The following is an 18,837-nucleotide window of genomic DNA, read 5'->3' on the forward strand; positions in this document are numbered from 1 at the left end:
CCAGCACATATGAGTCTTGTGCAGAGGGCCCTGCACAGCACCTACGAGTCCTGTGCAGCACCGAGGGCCCTGCACAACACCTACGTTCTGTGCAGCACCTGAAGGCCCTGCACAGCACCTATGAGTCCTGTGAAGCACTGAGCGCCCTGCACAGCACCTATGAGTCCTGTGCACCACCGAGGGCCCTGCACAGCACCTATGTGTCCTGTGCAGCACTGAGGGCCCTGCACAGCACCTATGAGTCCTGTGCAGCACCGAGCGCCCTGCACAGCACCTATGAGTCCTGTGCAGAGGGCCCTGCACAGCAGTCCAGCACCTATGAGTCCTGTGCAGCACCGAGTGCCCTGCACAGCACCAATGAGTCCTGTGCAGCTCCTAAAGGTCCTGCACAGCACCTATGAGCCCTGTGCAGAGGGCCCTGCACAGCACCTATGAGTCCTGTGAAGCACCGAGCGCCCTGCATAGCACCTATGAGTCCTGTGCAGCACCGAGGGCCCTGCACAGCACCTATGAGTCCTGTGCAGCACCGAACGCCTTGCACACCACCTACGAGTCCTGTGCAGAGGGCCCTGCACAGCACAGTTAGCACATATGAGTCCTGTGCAGAGGGCCCTGCACAGCACAGTCCAGCACATATGAGTCCTGTGCAGCACTGAGGGCCCTGCACAGCACCTATGAGTCCTGTGCAGCTCCTGAAGGTCCTGCACAGCACCTATGAGTCCTGTGCAGCACCGAGCGCCCTGCACAGCACCTATGAGTCCTGTGCAGCTCCTGAAGGTCCTGCACAGCACCTATGAGCCCTGTGCAGAGGGCCCTGCACAGCACCTATGAGTCCTGTGAAGCACCGAGCGCCCTGCACAGCACCTATGAGTCCTGTGCAGCACCGAGCGCCCTGCACAGCACCTATGAGTCCTGTGCAGCACCGAACGCCTTGCACACCACCTACGAGTCCTGTACAGAGGGCCCTGCACAGCACAGTCAGCACATATGAGTCCTGTACAGAGGGCCCTGCACAGCACAGTCCAGCACATATGAGTCCTGTGCAGCACCGAGGGCCCTGCACAGCACCTATGAGTCCTGTGCAGCACCGAGCGCCCTGCACAGCACCTATGAGTCCTGTGCAGCTCCTGAAGGTCCTGCACAGCACGTATGAGTCCTGTGCAGAGGGCCCTGAACAGCACAGTCCAGCGCCTATGAGTTCTCTGCAGCACTGAGTGCCCTGCACTGCACCTAGAATTCTTTTGCAGCACCGAGGGCCCTGCACAGCACCTATGAGTCCTGTGAAGCACCGAGCGCCTTGCACAGCACCTACAAGTCCTGTGCAGCGGACCCTGCACAGCAGTCCAGCACCTATGAGTCCTGTGCAGCACCGAGTGCCCTGCACAGCACCAATGAGTCCTGTGCAGCTCCTAAAGGTCCTGCACAGCACCTATGAGCCCTGTGCAGAGGGTCCTGCACAGCACCTATGAGTCCTGTGAAGCACCGAGCGCCCTGCATAGCACCTATGAGTCCTGTGCAGCACCGAGGGCCCTGCACAGCACCTATGAGTCCTGTGCAGCACCGAACGCCTTGCACACCACCTACGAGTCCTGTGCAGAGGGCACAGCACAGTCAGCACATATGAGTCCTGTGCAGAGGGCCCTGCACAGCACAGTCCAGCACATATGAGTCCTGTGCAGCACTGAGGGCCCTGCACAGCACCTATGAGTCCTGTTAAGCACCGAGCGCCCTGCACAGCACCTATGAGTCCTGTGCAGCACTGAGCGCCCTGCACAGCACCTATGAGTCCTGTGCAGCTCCTGAAGGTCCTGCACAGCTCCTATGAGTCCTGTGCAGCACCGACCGCCCTGCACAGCACCTATGAGTCCTGTGCAGCTCCTGAAGGTCCTGCACAGCACCTATGAGCCCTGTGCAGAGGGCTCTGCACAGCACCTATGAGTCCTGTGAAGCACCGAGCGCCCTGCACAGCACCTATGAGTCCTGTGCAGCACCGAGCGCCCTGCACAGCACCTATGAGTCCTGTGCAGCACCGAACGCCTTGCACACCACCTACGAGTCCTGTACAGAGGGCCCTGCACAGCACAGTCAGCACATATGAGTCCTGTACAGAGGGCCCTGCACAGCACAGTCCAGCACATATGAGTCCTGTGCAGCACCGAGGGCCCTGCACAGCACCTATGAGTCCTGTGCAGCACCGAGCGCCCTGCACAGCACCTATGAGTCCTGTGCAGCTCCTGAAGGTCCTGCACAGCACGTATGAGTCCTGTGCAGAGGGCCCTGAACAGCACAGTCCAGCGCCTATGAGTTCTCTGCAGCACTGAGTGCCCTGCACTGCACCTAGAATTCTTTTGCAGCACCGAGGGCCATGCACAGCACCTATTTGCCCTGAGCAGCACCGAGGGCCCTACACAGCACCTATGAGTTCCGTGCAGCACCGCCGGCCGTGCACTTTACCTTTGAGTTTGTGCAGCACCGAGGGCCCTGCACAGCACCTATGAGCTCTGTGCAGAAGAGCCCTGCACAGTTCTATTCTACACAGCACAAAAGGCCCAGCACAGCAGCTCTAAATTCTACAAAATACAGAGGGCCCAGCACAACACTTATGAGTTTTGTCACCGTGCAGCACAGAAGGCCCTGCACAGCTGCTCTTATTTCTACGCAGCACTGCGGGTCTTGCACAGCCCCTTGAGCTGTAAGCAGCACAGCACCCCAGAGCTCTTTGCAGTGCAGCACATAGGGCATCAGCTCTCGGTTCTATACAGCACAGCACAGTGAGTTTTGCACAGCACATTCGAGATCTATACAGCAATGATGACTCGCCACAGCACCTCTGAGCTCTATACAGCACGGAGAGCACCAGCTTTCAGTCCTATGCAGCGCAGCAGAGAAGGTCCTGCACAGCGTGTCTGAGTGCTATCCAGCACTAAGGCCTATGCACAGCACCTCTAGGTTCTGTGCAGCACAGCATCTCAGTTCTACACAGCACAGAGAACCTGTAGCTGCAGCTCTTAGTTCTACGCAGCACAGCACGGAGGTTCTTACACAGCACCTCTCATTTCAATACGCATGGAGGGTCCTGTACAGCCCCTCTGAGTTCTATGCAGCCCGAAGCGCTTTGCACAGCACTTCTGAGTTCTATGCAGCCCGAAGCGCTTTGCACAGCACCTCTGAGTTGTGTGCAGCACGAAGCGAGTGAAGGGGGTGCAGGTAAAACCCATGAACAGGGGTCCATGCAGATATAATGTATAATGCGCAAAGGCGCAGCCGCCTACCTCCAGGAAAAGGGGGCGCCATTCTGTCTGTCGACCTGAAGGGCAAACAGGCACAACTCTGAAGTGCAGCTCTCCTGCTGTTTCACAGACCCTCTGAAGTGCAGCTCTCCTGCTGTTTCACAGACCCTCTGAAGTGCAGCTCTCCTGCTGTTTCACAGATCCTCTGGAGTGCAGCTCTCCTGCTGTGTCACAGACCCTCTGAAGTGCAGCTCTTCTGTGTCACAGGCCCTCTGAAGTGCAGCTCTCCTGTGTGTCACAGACCCTCTGGAGTGCTGCTCTCTTGCTGTGTCACAGACCCTCTGAAGTGCAGCTCTCCTGCTGTGTCACAGACCCTCTGAAGTGCAGCTCTCCTGCTGTGTCACAGACCCTCTGGAATGCAGCTCTCCTGTGTGTCACAGACCCTCTGAAGTGCAGCTCTCCTGCTGTGTCACAGACCCTCTGAAGAGCAGCTCTTCTGTGTCACAGACCCTCTGAAGTGCAGCTCTCCTGCTGTGTCACAGACCCTCTGAAGTGCAGCTCTCCCGTGCGTCACAGACCCTCTGAAGTGCAGCTCTCCTGTGTGTCACAGACCCTCTGAAGGGCAGCTCTCCTGTGTCACAGACCCTCTGGAGTGCAGCTCTCCTGTGTGTCACAGACCCTCTGAAGTGCAGCTCTCCTGTGTGTCACAGACCCTCTGAAGGGCAGCTCTCCTGTGTCACAGACCCTCTGGGGTGCAGCTCTCCTGTGTGTCACAGACCCTCTGGAGTGCAGCTCCCCTGCTCTCCGGAGGGCATCAGAGGGACAGACTGGTACGGCCGTTCCCTTGCTGGGTCTTGTACTCGTGGGAGGGGCCAGGCCCGCCCCTCTGCGGCCAGCCCCTCTGCGGCCAGCCCTCTAGCGCCTGCAGCACTGCTCTTAGGCGCTTGCTTCAGCGGCGGTGTGGCCCCAGCCCCTCCGTTCTAAAGGCCATCTCATACAGCACAGTTGTAGGGACACTGAGTCCTGATTGGTCCTTTGTCCGCGCAGACGAGTCTCCCCACAAGTTTACAATGAGTTGAGAACAGCTTGCTATAACTTCACAATTTCAAACAAGCATTGGCAAAGCCAGGAGGTCTTGCCCTTTGGAACTTACTGACTTTGTGAATTACTTTTAGCGATGTTGTACATGGACAAAGGTAAAAAGAAACAAAAGTTGTTATTGCGTAAAGAGATGCACATCGCTCTGATGACCTCAAGTACGCCTTGCCCAGTGTGCCAGAGGTGCCCACGTCTGAGACCTGGGGGTATTCGGGGTAAAAAGAAAAAGTGAGGGCGGAGGGCATGAATAGGTCTCGGGGAGGAGAGATTACACCCAGTGCTTTAAATGGGACGGCCCTGTCCGCTACGGAGTACCGGCACTTCTCAGGAAAAACGTAATACTTTCAATTGGAGAGTACCGGCACTTCTCAGAATCGAGCAGGTACTCTGGCACTGAGTACCTGCACTTCTATTTTTCCATTTGAAGCACTGATTACACCTGATTGCACCTGAAGTTACCGGGGCACTGAATTATGGACAGCCCATCTCCCAGGTCAGTGGAGAGCCTCGTGGCCGCAGTGGTGGCCGCCTTTGCGCCGAGTGGGCCCTCCGGCGCATATTTACAAGAAAGTGGCCCTCTCCCCCTGCACCGGTGTCCTTTTGGATGGCTAGCCTCAACGCAGGCGCCCTTGCACCACGGTGCCTGCGTTGAATGCAGGGTTGTTTTAGTGCAGGAAGGGACAACTTCCTGCAGAAAAAAAATCCATGGAGGCCTCTTCTTCTTTCTATGTGTGCTGCAGAGTGCAGCACGCAGGGAAAGAGGAAAAAACAGATATTTCTCCTCCTTACAGCGCCCTTGGGGAAGCGTACAGTTTTGACGCATTCCCCTTTTACATGTCCTTGTAAATCTGTGAATACATCAAAATCCATGGGTGTTGCATGGTGAAAACCACTGCAACGCCCATGGAACGCCTCCCTGGTGCAGATTAAGACAACGCCCATGGAACGCCTCCCTGGTGCAGATTAAGACAACACCCATGGAACTCCTCCCTGGTGCAGATTAAGACAACGCCCATGGAACGCCTCCCTGCTGCAGATTAAGACAACGCCCATGGAACGCCTCCCTGCTGCAGATTAACACAACACCCATGGAACTCCTCCCTGGTGCAGATTAAGACAACACCCATGGAACGCCTCCCTGGTGCAGATTAAGACAACGCAGCGATTTGCGCTGCGTTGTCGTACTCCATATCTATGAGGCCATGAAAAGCCACAGAAAGTGGATTTGCATGGACTCTTAGATATGGCACTGCACTCTGTGCTGCTGTAGAGTAAAAAAAAGGTGCCACACCGGCAGAGCAGGGGGCTTGTAAATAAGCCCCACTGTGTTTACATCTGTTTAGTGGTCATATTCCGGAGTGGCACAGTGACAGAAGCCCACCTTCCTTTCTAATCCTGGGTTCGTCTCACTTTTCTTTTTATACAGAATGATATATTTTTTAAAGCGGGCTGGCACCTGGGGACACCCTCTTTGTACCCTGAGGTGCGCCAACACTCAGGTCACTGTTGAAACTTTGCCACCAAACCACCACAACGTGACTACATTGGAGCGTGTTGTAGCCGAATAACAGCACCGACTCTGGGGGGGGCGCTACATTTCCCGGTTGTCCGCCTCCTTGCAGAGAAGCCTTCCAGGGGTGAGGCTGGTTGGAAGGGGAGCTGACCCGCTACACTTCTAGCCCTATCTGAGGTATCCCTGAGATTATGTGGGACGTGACCAAGAGTGATAGTCGCAGCGGCAGGTACTAATGCACTATGCGGTCTCTGGAGGTTTTAGGGATGTTTGATGTGTCACTTTATGTCATCTGGTCTTTCTGTACTACGTTGCCCTCAAAGAAGGATGTTAATAGGATATGTGCAATTTGGATTTGTCATGTTCACATTTGCTGTGTATTTGTGAAATCATGCACTGTGCAATTTTAATGGTTGCAGAGGTTGTTATACCAACACAAAAAGATGATGGACAAAATGCTGAGCATTGTCAAACACTCACCCCCAGTCACAGATCTGGGTTAAATGCATCATTTTTAGTCCCAGCAAGCCACCCCAGTTTGGACCCAGCCATTTGCAAATCAGTCTTGAGCCTACTCCCATGGGAATAGTCCGACCCAAACTGCCAGGCCAGGTCTTCCCTGGACCGGAAACAAGCCTCCTGGGACCGATTTAAAGGTATCACCCCTCATTAGCCAGAATAGCTTGAATCCAGTGAAGCAGTGAGCAAGGACCCACATCTGGGCATACCCGTCTTACTTAGGGCAACAAATGCAAAAAGAACAGATGATGGATGGAATGCTGAACATTGTCAAACACCCACCCCCAGTCACAGATCTGGGTTAAACACACCAATTTTTGCCCACCACACCACCCCAGTTTTGACCCAGCCATTTGCAAACCAGCCTTGACCCTGTTCCTCATGGGAACAGTCCAGTGTAAACTGCTAGGCCAGGTCCTCCCTGGACCGGAAAAAAGCATCCTGAGACCAGTTTCTGGGTATCACACGTCATCAACCAGGCTATCTTGAGTCCAGTGGCGCAGTGAGCATGGGACCCAAGTTTGTGAGACTGGTGGTAGTGAGGGAGTTGTGGTGAGGGAAGTGGTGGCCTTGAGAATGGAGGTAGTTACAGTGGTAATGGTAAGGTGGAGGGGTGGCATAGAGTTGTGGTGGTGGTGGTGTTTTGGGTGGTGGTGGCTAGGGTAGGGTGGTAGTTAGGGTAGGGGGTGGTGATGGTGTTAGTGGTTAGGGTGGTGGTTTGTAGGTTGAAGGATGGGTGGTGGTGGTAGGGTGGGGTAAGGTGGTAGTAGAGTGGTGGGGCATTTGTGGTGGGCTAGTTAGGAGATGGCGGTTAGGGTGATATTGATTCTAGGATAGAGGTGGTGGTGGTAGGGTGGTGCAAATGTGGTGGTGGTAGAGTGGAGTGGTGGTGTTGGTGGTACGGTGTTGGTAAGTCATTGATGGTAGATTGATGTAAGTAGGTTTGTGGTATGGAGGTGATTGTGGTTGGGTGACGGTGGTAGGGTGCTTGTGGTAGAGTTGGAGAACGGTGGTAGTGGGAATAGGTGGTGTTTAAGTTTGATGTGCCTGAGTGTGTCAGAGTGGATGAGAGTTTGTTTAGATGTTTATGATCCTGTAAACCCCCCCAAACAAATTTAATCCCAGCAATATTTTTCCAAAAGCCTACATGAAATATCATTGTAGACATGCAAAAGGAAATATTTAAATAAGGCAACATAAGTGACGGCGTAACTCCCATGTGAAATTTGAACACTGTGACATGAAGCACCACGAGGTCCTGTTAAGGACAGATGTGCCATACAGAAAAATAAATTATATAAAAAATAGGTATACTGTTATGGATATGTCTAACTGCTCCTCTTCCTAAACACATTATACCACCAGAAACAGGGCCCAGCTCATTATTCACCTCTGTGCCACCAGGGAGCGTTTATTTCATGCAACATTTGCCTCTCCAGCCCAACCACCCACATGCATCAGACTGCTTGCAACGTACTTCAGCATGTTGTATTGTGGGACTTGTAGTCTTGCTTGTATCTTTTCAGTAATCACCTCCAGACTGAGAGAGACAAAGGCCCGTATTTATACTTTTTGACGCTAAACTGCGCTAACGCAGTTTAGCGTCAAAAAATGTTGCGCCGGCTAACGCCATTCTGAAGCGCCATGCGGGCGCCGTATTTATTGAATGGCGTTAGCCGGCGCAAGCAGACCGGCGCTGCCTGGTGTGCGTGGAAAAAAACCACGTACACCAGGCAGCGCCGGCGTAGGGAAAAATGGCGTTAGGGCGTCTTAAAAATGGCGCAAGTCAGGTTGACGCTAAAAAAATCGTCTTAACCCGATTTGCGCCATTTTAAACGACGCCCAGATGCCATTTACATGACTCCTGTCTTAGTAAAGACAGGAGTCATGCCCCCTTGCCCAATGGCCATGCCCAGGGGACTTATGTCCCCTGGGCATGGTCATTGGGCATTGTGGCATGTAGGGGGGCACAAATCAGGCCCCCCTATGCCAAAAAAAAAATATAAAACATTTTTTTTTTATACTTACCTGAACTTACCTGAATGTCCCTGGGGTGGGTCCCTCCATCCTTGGGTGTCCTCCTGGGGTGGGCAAGGGTGGCAGGGGGGGTCTCTGGGGGCATGGGAGGGCAGCTGTGGGCTCATTTTGAGCCCACAGGTCCCTTAACGCCTACCCTGACCCAGGCGTTAAAAAGTGGCGCAAATGCAGGGTTTTTTGACCCGACCACTCCCGGGCGTGATTTTTGCCCAGGAGTATAAATACGACGCATTTGCGTCGCCGTCATTTTTTTAGACGGGAACGCCTTCCTTGCATCTCATTAACGCAAGGAAGGCGTTCACGCAAAAAAATGACGCTATTTGCCCATACTTTGGCGCTAGACGCGTCTAACGCCAAAGTATAAATATGGCGTTAGTTTTGCGCCGAATTTGCGTCAAAAAAAACGACGCACATTCGGCGCAAACGGAGTATAAATATGCCCCAAAGTACTGCTCATTAAAAGGGTCATACATGTTATGTCCCCACTTGGTAGCTACAGGCGGGGGCACATGAATGTCTTGAAGGTTGTGAAATAGTACAGCTGGGTTAGTAGGTGGTGAGCCAGTGGGCGGCTGCCTTAGGTCAGTCACAGGTGCCTCAGGAGCACAGAGTCACCATAAATGTTCCTCTTCTGCCTGACCCTAACAATGATAACATGACATTATGTGTGAGCTTGGCGGCCACAAACCTCACATGGTGTGCTTGTTTAATCTAAAATGGGATTAGCCTCGGAACGGTCAACTTCGTGACTTTTTCCCACACCCTTTTTTCATACAACACAGAGAGGGGTGGAAGGTGGAAGTGGCCAAATGCAACAATGAGCGGGACGGGAGTTGGAGGAGATACCTGCAAATACAGGAACTCTTAAGGAGTGCTGCAAAAGTACTGATGAAAGGGCACAAGCAGTGGAAGGGTGCTGGGCACTGCAAAGAAGCAGTACTTGGGCCATGCTCCAGGGGAAGGGCACATGCACAAAGCGGAAGTGAAGCCAGCATGCGCTGACCAAAGAGCAGCAAGGAATTGAAGCCAACCAATGGTAAGCACTGGGTGGGCCCTAAGCCCCTCATAAGTAAACAAAATGTCTCAGAAGCAGCAGTGCATTGCGCTTTCTCAGGCAAGTCTATAAAAGTAGTTCCCCAAAAGTGGACAGTGGAAGTGCAGAAGGCAGCCAATCAGAGAGATGGTAAACAGGCCATGCTCCAGAGGAGGGAAGCAGGCAAATTAGAGTCACAGGAAAAGCAACCAATGGTAAGCTATGGCTGGGCTGCAAGCCCCAGTATCTTCTTGGGAAGCCCACAATATCTTGTGCAACCAGACACCTTCTGCTGTATGACAGGCGTGACCTAAAACAAGGCCGTTACAACAAAACCTAATTTCACACAGCACTTAATGTAACAGTTTGAGGTGTAAAGTGCTATACGCATAACTTATGTTGTTACCCTGTTTAATGAAACCCAAGGCTACGTTCAACAGGATTCCATCACTCAAGTGTTCATGCCATAGCTAAATGTCAACAGGAACTGTTTAGCTAACTCTGCCAGTTTCTCAGTATTACATACTTTAAACAATGCAAGAGAGATGACATGATCACATGCTGCTCTGTTTCTACCTGTGGCACTGGATTATAAAACTCAGCTCACCTCAGGAGACGCCAGAGGTGTGGCGACAACTCAGATTGTGTTATTACCTAGAATCGAGGGAGGGGTGTGTTTGGCAAGAGTAAGCGAGAAAGTAGCAAAGCTGATGAGGTTGCTCAACTCTGACATCAGGCTGAAGTTAAAAACACAAGTTTGAGGGGTACAGTAACTTGTAGGAGATGGCTCACACGTAGGGGTAACTGATAAACCCAGATTTGACACCAGCAAATTCTACTCTTCATTGGTTACACCCCGGCACAGCCCCTAAAGACAATCCTGTGCTGGGGCCTCATCCGGAGGGAACCCCTCGTCCACTGCTTTCTCCCTGTTGTGGTCACAAGTATAGTTCACTTTCTCAAAACTGCGGGGAGGGAGGTCAGGAGACCCACCTGTTGTATAGCTATTTTAGCCATGTTTTTAGACACGTTATTTTAGCACCTATGCCTGCCGTTGTGCACTTTAGCCCAGTAACATTTTATTCAGCTTCATTTTATTTTTCTAACATAGGCCACATTTGCGTGCTGTTTTATTTTCTTTATCTAGTTCTTCTGTCACCTAGGAAAGCATTGCGCTTCTAGCAGGACATGCTTTCCACTTTCTGCTTTCCTTAAGGTAGCGGCCAGATAGAGTTGCTGGCAAAGTGGTATGCTGTGTCTCCAACATTCACAGAAACATACACATCCTTACGTAGGGACATTTTCTCAGAACATCAGCTGTTTTATTATAAAAACACTACCCTGTTCTATACACGTTAGAGGGAGATTCCAGCCAGATGACCACGACTGCATGCTGACCGTTGGGTGTCTTCGCTACAGCTGCTTGCTTAGACTGCGGAATCCCTGGCCTACATGGGGACGGTGTCTTTCTAGACAACAGACTTCCTGCCTCAGGTATGGGGCATGAGGTCCTCCCAGAGGGGAAACCCGAAGGGCTGATTAGGGCTTATCATGCTGTGATCTACCATACCTAGTGACAGTATGGTGGGCCTTTTCTTGTGTTTCACTCTTCTTGTCACCATTTTGCTTTCAGTGTGTTTTATCATCCTAGTTATTACAATTCATGCCATTTTATCTAAGATGCAGCTAATTCAATAAACCTTATTGAACCATTCTCTGCCTCTGTTTGTCTTTGCATGAAAACGATGAGATGTGATCACCCACGACTCCCCTGAGGAGTCCCCTCTGTCATACACCCGGTTGCCACATTCATCCCTACTCTTGGGCAGAGATGGGGTGCTGCTAGTTAGCTGGAAAACCCGGATTAGGCCGACAGTTGTCACATGGTGTGGGACTGGACTCAGTTCCCCACAATTCAGGTGATTCTGCTGCCCGAATCCAGTAGGCTCATTGGGATAATGAGAGCCTACGCGACACACTAATCCATGGGGGATGGGAAGGTCATTTAGTTTATCATAGGATGGAGGGATACATCCTCCCTAGAAAACTACGCAATCAACATCAAGTTATCCCTCTGTTAGAAGAGACCCTTTTTTTAAGAGCAGGGTTACATGCCACACCTACACACCACTTCAAAAAGAGGTGGGAAAAGGGAAAACAATCATTTTTGCTAAACAACCCTCACCCACTCTAATAGTGGCATGCTTCATCATCGGGTTTACCCTGATCCCTAAAAATCAGGGTGGGCTCAGCCACATTCCAGGGAGCTCTTTTTATATTCTTATTTGGGGGGCGTAACAATTAAAAACATCCTCATCCCTTTATGAGCGGGGTGGATGGGAAACATTAAAAAAAACTCAATAGGAGATTAAGGATATTATGGTCCTGTGATCCTTTAATGCGCCATGTTTCAGCCCTACGCTACTACCCTATTAGGTCCTGGACTTTCATCAGGGTGAGTATGTTTTCCTAGCACTCCCCCGGTGACATGTATTTTATACATAGAGATTTTCATGCGGCATGCATTTTAAGTCAAGGTATGCACACAGCAGTATTACACCTGCCGATCTAAACTGTACCCTCTTATTGGGAAATTATTACCCTCAAGGGCGGTGTGGGTTGGCCCTGTAGTCAGACCATTGTCAAGGGTCCCTACCCTCCATAGCACCTATACAGCTTCCGCTCTCCCCAGCTCATAGTTTACATTCTACGTAAAACTGCAGCGTATGGATTAAGTTTTTACCCATGGAAGGAATGGTATTAAATTAATTGACAGGGACAATCCCGTAACCTAGTGGTAGATTGGTAGGGGTCCAAGGAAGATGAGGGACTCTACCACTTCCCCTAAAAGACACAAACTAACTGTAGGTGCTTGGAGCACCCGACTTACACAAAGACTATTCTCGCAATAGTTCAAGGGAATCCATGTGAACCTACAAGGCCAACCCCTCCAACCAAAACTCTCTCACGCCTGTAGTGCTAAGAAGCTGCCTTTTGACCCCATTAGAGGTCCAGACATGAAGAAACACCAGAGAGCCTCAACCAGCTGGAGATACTGCAACCTGGGGTCAGCAGGACCCTCTCCTGCACAAGAGCAAAGTCCTCAAGGCTCCTGATGGTACCCAGGGTCTGAGATGGTGGCGGCGTGAGCACCGGCTATGCTAGGACTGGCTACCTACACAGGTCCTGAGGAAGATCACACATCCCAGGCAGAATCCTCCAATGCAAAGGAGCTTGTCTGCAACAAGGAACCTCTAAAGTCGGGGCGTGGCTAGCCTGCCGGCAAGATGGCCGTCACTCAGTGAGTCTCTGCCAGGCTTAGGGCTTTCTTTTTTCATTTCTCCTGACGGAGCGGCTGGGTGAGTGCTCCCCCGGCTGGTGGGCTTGCTGCTTGGGATGGTGCCCCCACCCGTCCCGAAATTTTGACTATTTGAGGCCTGCGGGTGCCGGCGGCGTGGGGGTGGGCTCGGCCGGTGTCAGGCCTGCTGCGTGGGACACGCCCCGGCCTTGTTATCCGGCTGAGCGCAGCTGGAAGAACGCCGTGGGAGCGGTGACCGTGTGCTGGCTGGAGTGGGCTGTGGGAGAGCTACTTCCTTGGGGACAGGTCGGCGGTCTCGTCGGACCGCTGCCCCCATGCCTCTGTGGCCCTCACGGCGCTCGACTGCTGGGCCGCGCGGCCTGGGGCGGGAAGCCTGATCCGCCTTTGGTGCCAGCGGGATCAGCGGCCCGCAACGGGGCTGGCTTGCTGGTGGCCTTCGGGGGCCAGCCTGTTGGTGGTGCCTTCGGCCGTGGCGGCCCCGGGCCCAGTGGTCGGGTGACTTTATTCCTGCTGCCTGGGCGTGGGCTTGAGCCTGGGATCGGGCCGTGCTCGCCCTGGGCCTCCTGGTGGTGGGTGCCTTCTGGGGGGCCTATGAGAGACTCATCGTCGGCTGGGCCGAGCCGGGGGGCCTTCTTTGGGCCTTTCTTTCTGTGGCCTGGCACTTTTCTGGCTGCACTGGCCTCTTGGTGATTTTTTGTTTGGATGCTGAAGGCGGCAGACTCGCGATTGTGGAAGCTTGCATGAAACTTTATTTCATACTTGCTGTCAATCGGGAGGTGAGCGACCAGCTTTGCAGGTGGTCGGAGACTACATCTGGGTGTGAGGGGCTGGCGGTTGGCAGGCATCGACCTGTTCCTGGAGTCTCTCTGCACAACGCCGCTCTGGACATAAACTTTTTGTGCGGCTTCTCTCTTTTTTTTTGTGGAATACAGTGTTGCACTACTTACTGTGGTTTTTGGTGGTGGACATTATGGGGAAGGCGGAGCAGCGGCAAGCAAAGATTTCTTTTGATGGAGGCAAGAAGAATGGTGGCGTGCCGGCATCGCAGTCTGGGGAGGTGCAGATGGAGGAGGGGTCCTCGGACCCTTCAGTTAAGTCTATGTTCTTGGATCTTAAGAGTAGCTTAGAGGGCATAGATGCCAAGCTGGACCACTTAACTGAGCAGATGGTCCGCATTAGGGCCAGGGTGGATGACCACGATGCTCGTTTTGAGCGGCTTGAGTTGCGCACCTCGGATATAGAAGATCAGCGGCATGGCGAGCAAGAACGCTTGTTGCAGATGGAGCGGGTGCTGGAGGTGATCAGGAATAAAAACGTATACTTGGAAGCATGGTCTTGGCGCAACAACATTAGGGTGATTGGCCTCCTGGAGTCCACGGATATAGGCAGGATGGAGGACTTCTTGGAGAAAATGCTTGCAGACTTATTTCCTGGTGAGCTCTCTCGAATGTTGGTAGTGGAGAGGGCCCACAGGTCGCTGGGACTCCGCCGCGACCCATTATTCTCCGCCTATTGAATTATCGCGATAGACACACTGTGCTGCGGCTGGCTAGAGAGAGAGACGGCCGGTTGTATACAGGAACACGGAGTTGCAATTCTTCCCAGATTACACTCCGAGTGTGCAGGCGGCACGCAGAGCGCTTCTGCCGGTTAATCGCTCACTAAGCTTGACTGCCGCTAATTTTTCTCTTATCTATCCAGCGAAGCTCTGAATACAGCATGGTGGTACATTGCATTTCTTTACGGACCCGAAACCGGCAGCTAAGTTCGTTAAGACGATTCCCCGGAGGGCTTCAGCTGAGGGGCCGAATGATCCTGGCTCGGAGAGAGCGAACCTCAGTGACACTGACTGACTGACCCTGGGGCTGGAGTATTAGAAGGCCTTAGGGCCCGTCCGGCGATGCTGGTGTGGTGCCTTTGTTTCCCTCTCATGGGCTGCCCTGTCATTATAACTGCTTCATTAGCCCTTTGCCCTCCCCTAGCCTGTCTGATCTGCTGGCGGGCTGGTTGGCTAGCCTTACAACCTCTGGATGAGTCCTCTTCCTATGTTGTGGGCTTTTGATTTCCTTTTTGGGGGGATGGGGGGCTCCTTGCTCTGACCTGTTTGGGGGGTCTGTGTGGGTGGGGGGTGGGACCTCGTTAAGGTCTGTTCTTTGTGTGTGGATTGGATTTCTTCTCATTGTTCTTTTGTTTTGGATGTGACTGGTGGGCGGAGGAGAGTGACCTGGCGGCGGGTTCGTATGGACTTGCGGTTTTGATGGCACTGGGAGGGATGACGGCGGTTAGCTGCCTCACTTGGAATGTGCGTGGCTTGAATGACTAGTGCAAGGTGCGGCTCATGTCTGCATATGTTCAGCGTCATCACATAGATGTATGCATGCTGCAGGAGACTCATTTGGTGGCGTCCACGTTGAATCACCTGAAGGCCGGGTGGATCGGTGAGTGTCATGGCGCGGTGTACTCGCGTTATGCAAGAGGTGTGGTGATTCTGCTGCGTAGGGGGCTGCAATGGCGCACGCTCAGAGTGATAGTGGACCCGAATGGGCGTTATGTACTGTTGAGCGGAACGCTATTGGACAGGCCCTGTTGGCTTGTTTCGGTCTATGGCCCTAATGTTGATGACCCTGAATTCTTCTGTGAGGTGTGGCGCCTGATTGACTCGTTCTGGAGTGGGGCTGTAATTTGGGGAGGGGACTTCAATGTGGTCCTGGATCCGGAGAGGGACCAGTAGAGCTCGACTAGGGCGCGATATTTCGCTGCTGCCTCTGCCTTAATGACTGTAATGAATGATGGTGCCTTGGTTGACTTATGGAGGGCGACGCATGGAAGTCAGAGGGAGGGTACGTGTGTCAATTATGTACACAATAGCTGGACCCGTATAGATCGATGGCTGGGTACGAGGGATGTGGAGCTTTGGACACGATCAGTGGAGCACTTAGTCCAGACCCTCTCGGATCACTCCCCGGTTAAGCTGGAGCTGGTGATCCCCAGGACCCCTAGTGCCGCGTTTGCTTGGCGTTTGCCGCAGGGTGCCCTCCGAGACGTGGTGTTTCGCGAGGAGGTTCACAAGGCTATCCTACACTTTTTCAATGAGAATAATGGATCGGTGAGCTCTGCCGGGACTCTCTGGGAGGCTTTTAAGGTTGACTATTCGTGGAGTGTGTCTTTCTAAGCAACATGGTGTGCTTTGTGCGCTGCGTCGGGAGCTGGCTGAGTTGGAGTCGCAGATTGCTGAGCTGGAGGCGCAACTGGTGGTGGACTGGGCTGGCGACACGTTGGCGGCTTTACGGGGCGCGGTCTCTCGTTATGAAGAGGCATCCCTGCAGGAGGTCTGCTTTCTGGGGAAATATGCAAGGGCTCGGCACTACGGGGAGAGAGACAGAGCCGGGCGGACACTGGCGAACATGTTGTGCAAACCCTGGGCCAGTGGATATGTCACCGAAATAGATGGGCCGGAGGATGAGCGGGTGGCAGGGACAGAGGGCGTCATGAAGGTTTTCACTAGATATTTTATGGATTTATATTCTTCACCTGCCGAGCTGAACTCTGATGGGGCGCAGGCCTATTTTTCTGAGATTAGTTTGCTCTGGTTCGAAGACGCGCACAGAGCTTATTTTGATGAGCCCTTCTCGGTGGAAGAGGTTAAGGCGGTGATTAGAGGACTGCCTGGTGACAAGTCCCCCGGGTTAGATGGCTTACTTAACTCCTGCTTTCTATAAAGAGTATTCTGACATTTTGGGTCCCTACTTGCTGGAGGTCTATGCTGAGGCGATGGAGACCTGGGCTCTGCCTGCTTCCCTTCGTGAGGCGTTGATTGTCACGATTCTTAAGCCTGGGAAGCATCCCAATAGTTGTGACTCATATCGTCCGCTCTCTATGATCAATGTGGACAATAAAATATTAGCTAAGCTGATAGCGGCGAGGCTGCAGCCATTGATGCCGTGACTGGCGTTTGATTCTTTGGCTTGGTCATATTTATTTGCGCTGCTGGGTAGGGTGGGCATGAGCACACGTTTTGTGAAGCTGATTCGCTTGTTGTATACTGACCCTGTTGCTCGGTTGCGGATGAATGATTGCGTTTCTGACCCCTTCCTGGTGGCCCGGGGCACCCACCAGGGATGCCCTCTGTCCCTGTTGCTTTTTGCAATCGCAATGGAGCCGTTGGCGGCCTTCCTGCGGCAGCACCATAACAGTAGGGGGCTGCAGTTCCGACAGCGTCCTATATTAATTTCGATGTACGCAGACAACATTGCGTTATATGTGCGTGAGCCGAGCAAGAACCTTGATGTCCTGCTAAATGAGATTGTCCGCTTTGGTGCCTTCTCTGGCATAACGATAAACTGGTCTTAATTGGTTGTGCCGCCCCTTACAGCTGGGACTGTGAGTTTTTTGTCGCGATACCTGTAGGAAAGTACCATCTTGCCTGGCATGTTACCCTCATTTTTCACTGTATATATGTTGTTTTAGTTGTATGTGTCACTGGGACCCTGGTAACCCAGGGCCCCAGTGCTTATAAGTGTGCCTGAATGTGTTACCTGTGTAGTGACTAACTGTCTCACTGAGGCTCTGCTAATCAGAACCTCAGTGGTTATGCTCTCTCATTTCTTTCCAAATTGTCACTAACAGGCTAGTGACCATTTTTTACCAATTTACATTGGCTTACTGGAACACTCTTATAATTCCCTAGTATATGGTACTGAGGTACCCAGGGTATTGGGGTTCCAGGAGATCCCTATGGGCTGCAGCATTTCTTTTGCCACCCATAGGGAGCTCTGACAATTCTTACACAGGCCTGCCACTGCAGCCTGAGTGAAATAACGTCCACGTTATTTCACAGCCATTTTACACTGCACTTAAGTAACTTATAAGTCACCTATATGTCTAACCTTTACCTGGTAAAGGTTAGGTGCAAAGTTACTTAGTGTGAGGGCACCCTGGCACTAGCCAAGGTGCCCCCACATTGTTCAGAGCCAATTCCCTGAACTTTGTGAGTGCGGGGACACCATTACACGCGTGCACTACATATAGGTCACTACCTATATGTAGCTTCACCATGGTAACTCCGAATATGGCCATGTAACATGTCTATGATCATGGAATTGCCCCCTCTATACCATCCTGGCATAGTTGGCACAATCCCATGATCCCAGTGGTCTGTAGCACAGACCCTGGTACTGCCAAACTGCCCTTCCTGGGGTTTCACTGCAGCTGCTGCTGCTGCCAACCCCTCAGACAGGCAGCTGCCCTCCTGGGGTCCAGCCAGGCCTGGCCCAGGATGGCAGAACAAAGAACTTCCTCTGAGAGAGGGTGTGACACCCTCTCCCTTTGGAAAATGGTGTGAAGGCAGGGGAGGAGTAGCCTCCCCCAGCCTCTGGAAATGCTTTGTTGGGCACAGATGTGCCCAATTCTGCATAAGCCAGTCTACACCGGTTCAGGGACCCCTTAGCCCCTGCTCTGGCGCGAAACTGGACAAAGGAAAGGGGAGTGACCACTCCCCTGACCTGCACCTCCCCTGGGAGGTGTCCAGAGCTCCTCCAGTGTGCTCCAGACCTCTGCCATCTTGGAAACAGAGGTGCTGCTGGCACACTGGACTGCTCTGAGTGGCCAGTGCCACCAGGTGACGTCAGAGACTCCTGCTGATAGGCTCCTTCAGGTGTTAGTAGCCTATCCTCTCTCCTAAGTAGCCAAACCCTCTTTTCTGGCTATTTAGGGTCTCTGTCTCTGGGGAAACGTTAGATAACGAATGCAAGAGCTCATCCGAGTTCCTCTGCATCTCCCTCTTCACCTTCTGATAAGGAATCGACTGCTGACCGCGCTGGAAGCCTGCAAACCTGCAACATAGTAGCAAAGACGACTACTGCAACTCTGTAACGCTGATCCTGCCGCCTTCTCGACTGGTTTCCTGCTTGTGCATGCTGTGGGGGTAGTCTGCCTCCTCTCTGCACCAGAAGCTCCGAAGAAATCTCCCGTGGGTCGACGGAATCTTCCCCCTGCAACCGCAGGCACCAAAAAGCTGCATTACCGGTCCCTTGGGTCTCCTCTCAACACAACGAGCGAGGTCCCTCGAATCCAGCGACTCTGTCCAAGT

At 52.7% G+C, this 18,837-nt stretch overlaps 1 protein-coding gene across 2 annotated transcripts in view; it reads right to left on the reverse strand.

Moving 5' to 3' along the window:
• LOC138283686 (para-nitrobenzyl esterase-like) overlaps positions 1–18,837 on the reverse strand; it is a 202,782-nt gene that overhangs the window by 107,531 nt on the left and 76,414 nt on the right. The window contains exon 1 of one of the 2 annotated variants that reach the window (XM_069221676.1): positions 3,273–3,410. The exons of the other annotated variant lie outside the window; for it this stretch is intronic. The gene's annotated coding sequence lies outside the window, so the exon portion shown is untranslated. Of the gene's footprint in view, positions 1–3,272; positions 3,411–18,837 lie in introns of those variants that run through there. 2 annotated transcript variants of the gene reach the window in all.

The sequence above is a fragment of the Pleurodeles waltl genome, chromosome 3_1 (assembly GCF_031143425.1).
Source record: "Pleurodeles waltl isolate 20211129_DDA chromosome 3_1, aPleWal1.hap1.20221129, whole genome shotgun sequence".
Taxonomy (NCBI): Eukaryota; Metazoa; Chordata; class Amphibia; order Caudata; family Salamandridae; genus Pleurodeles; species Pleurodeles waltl.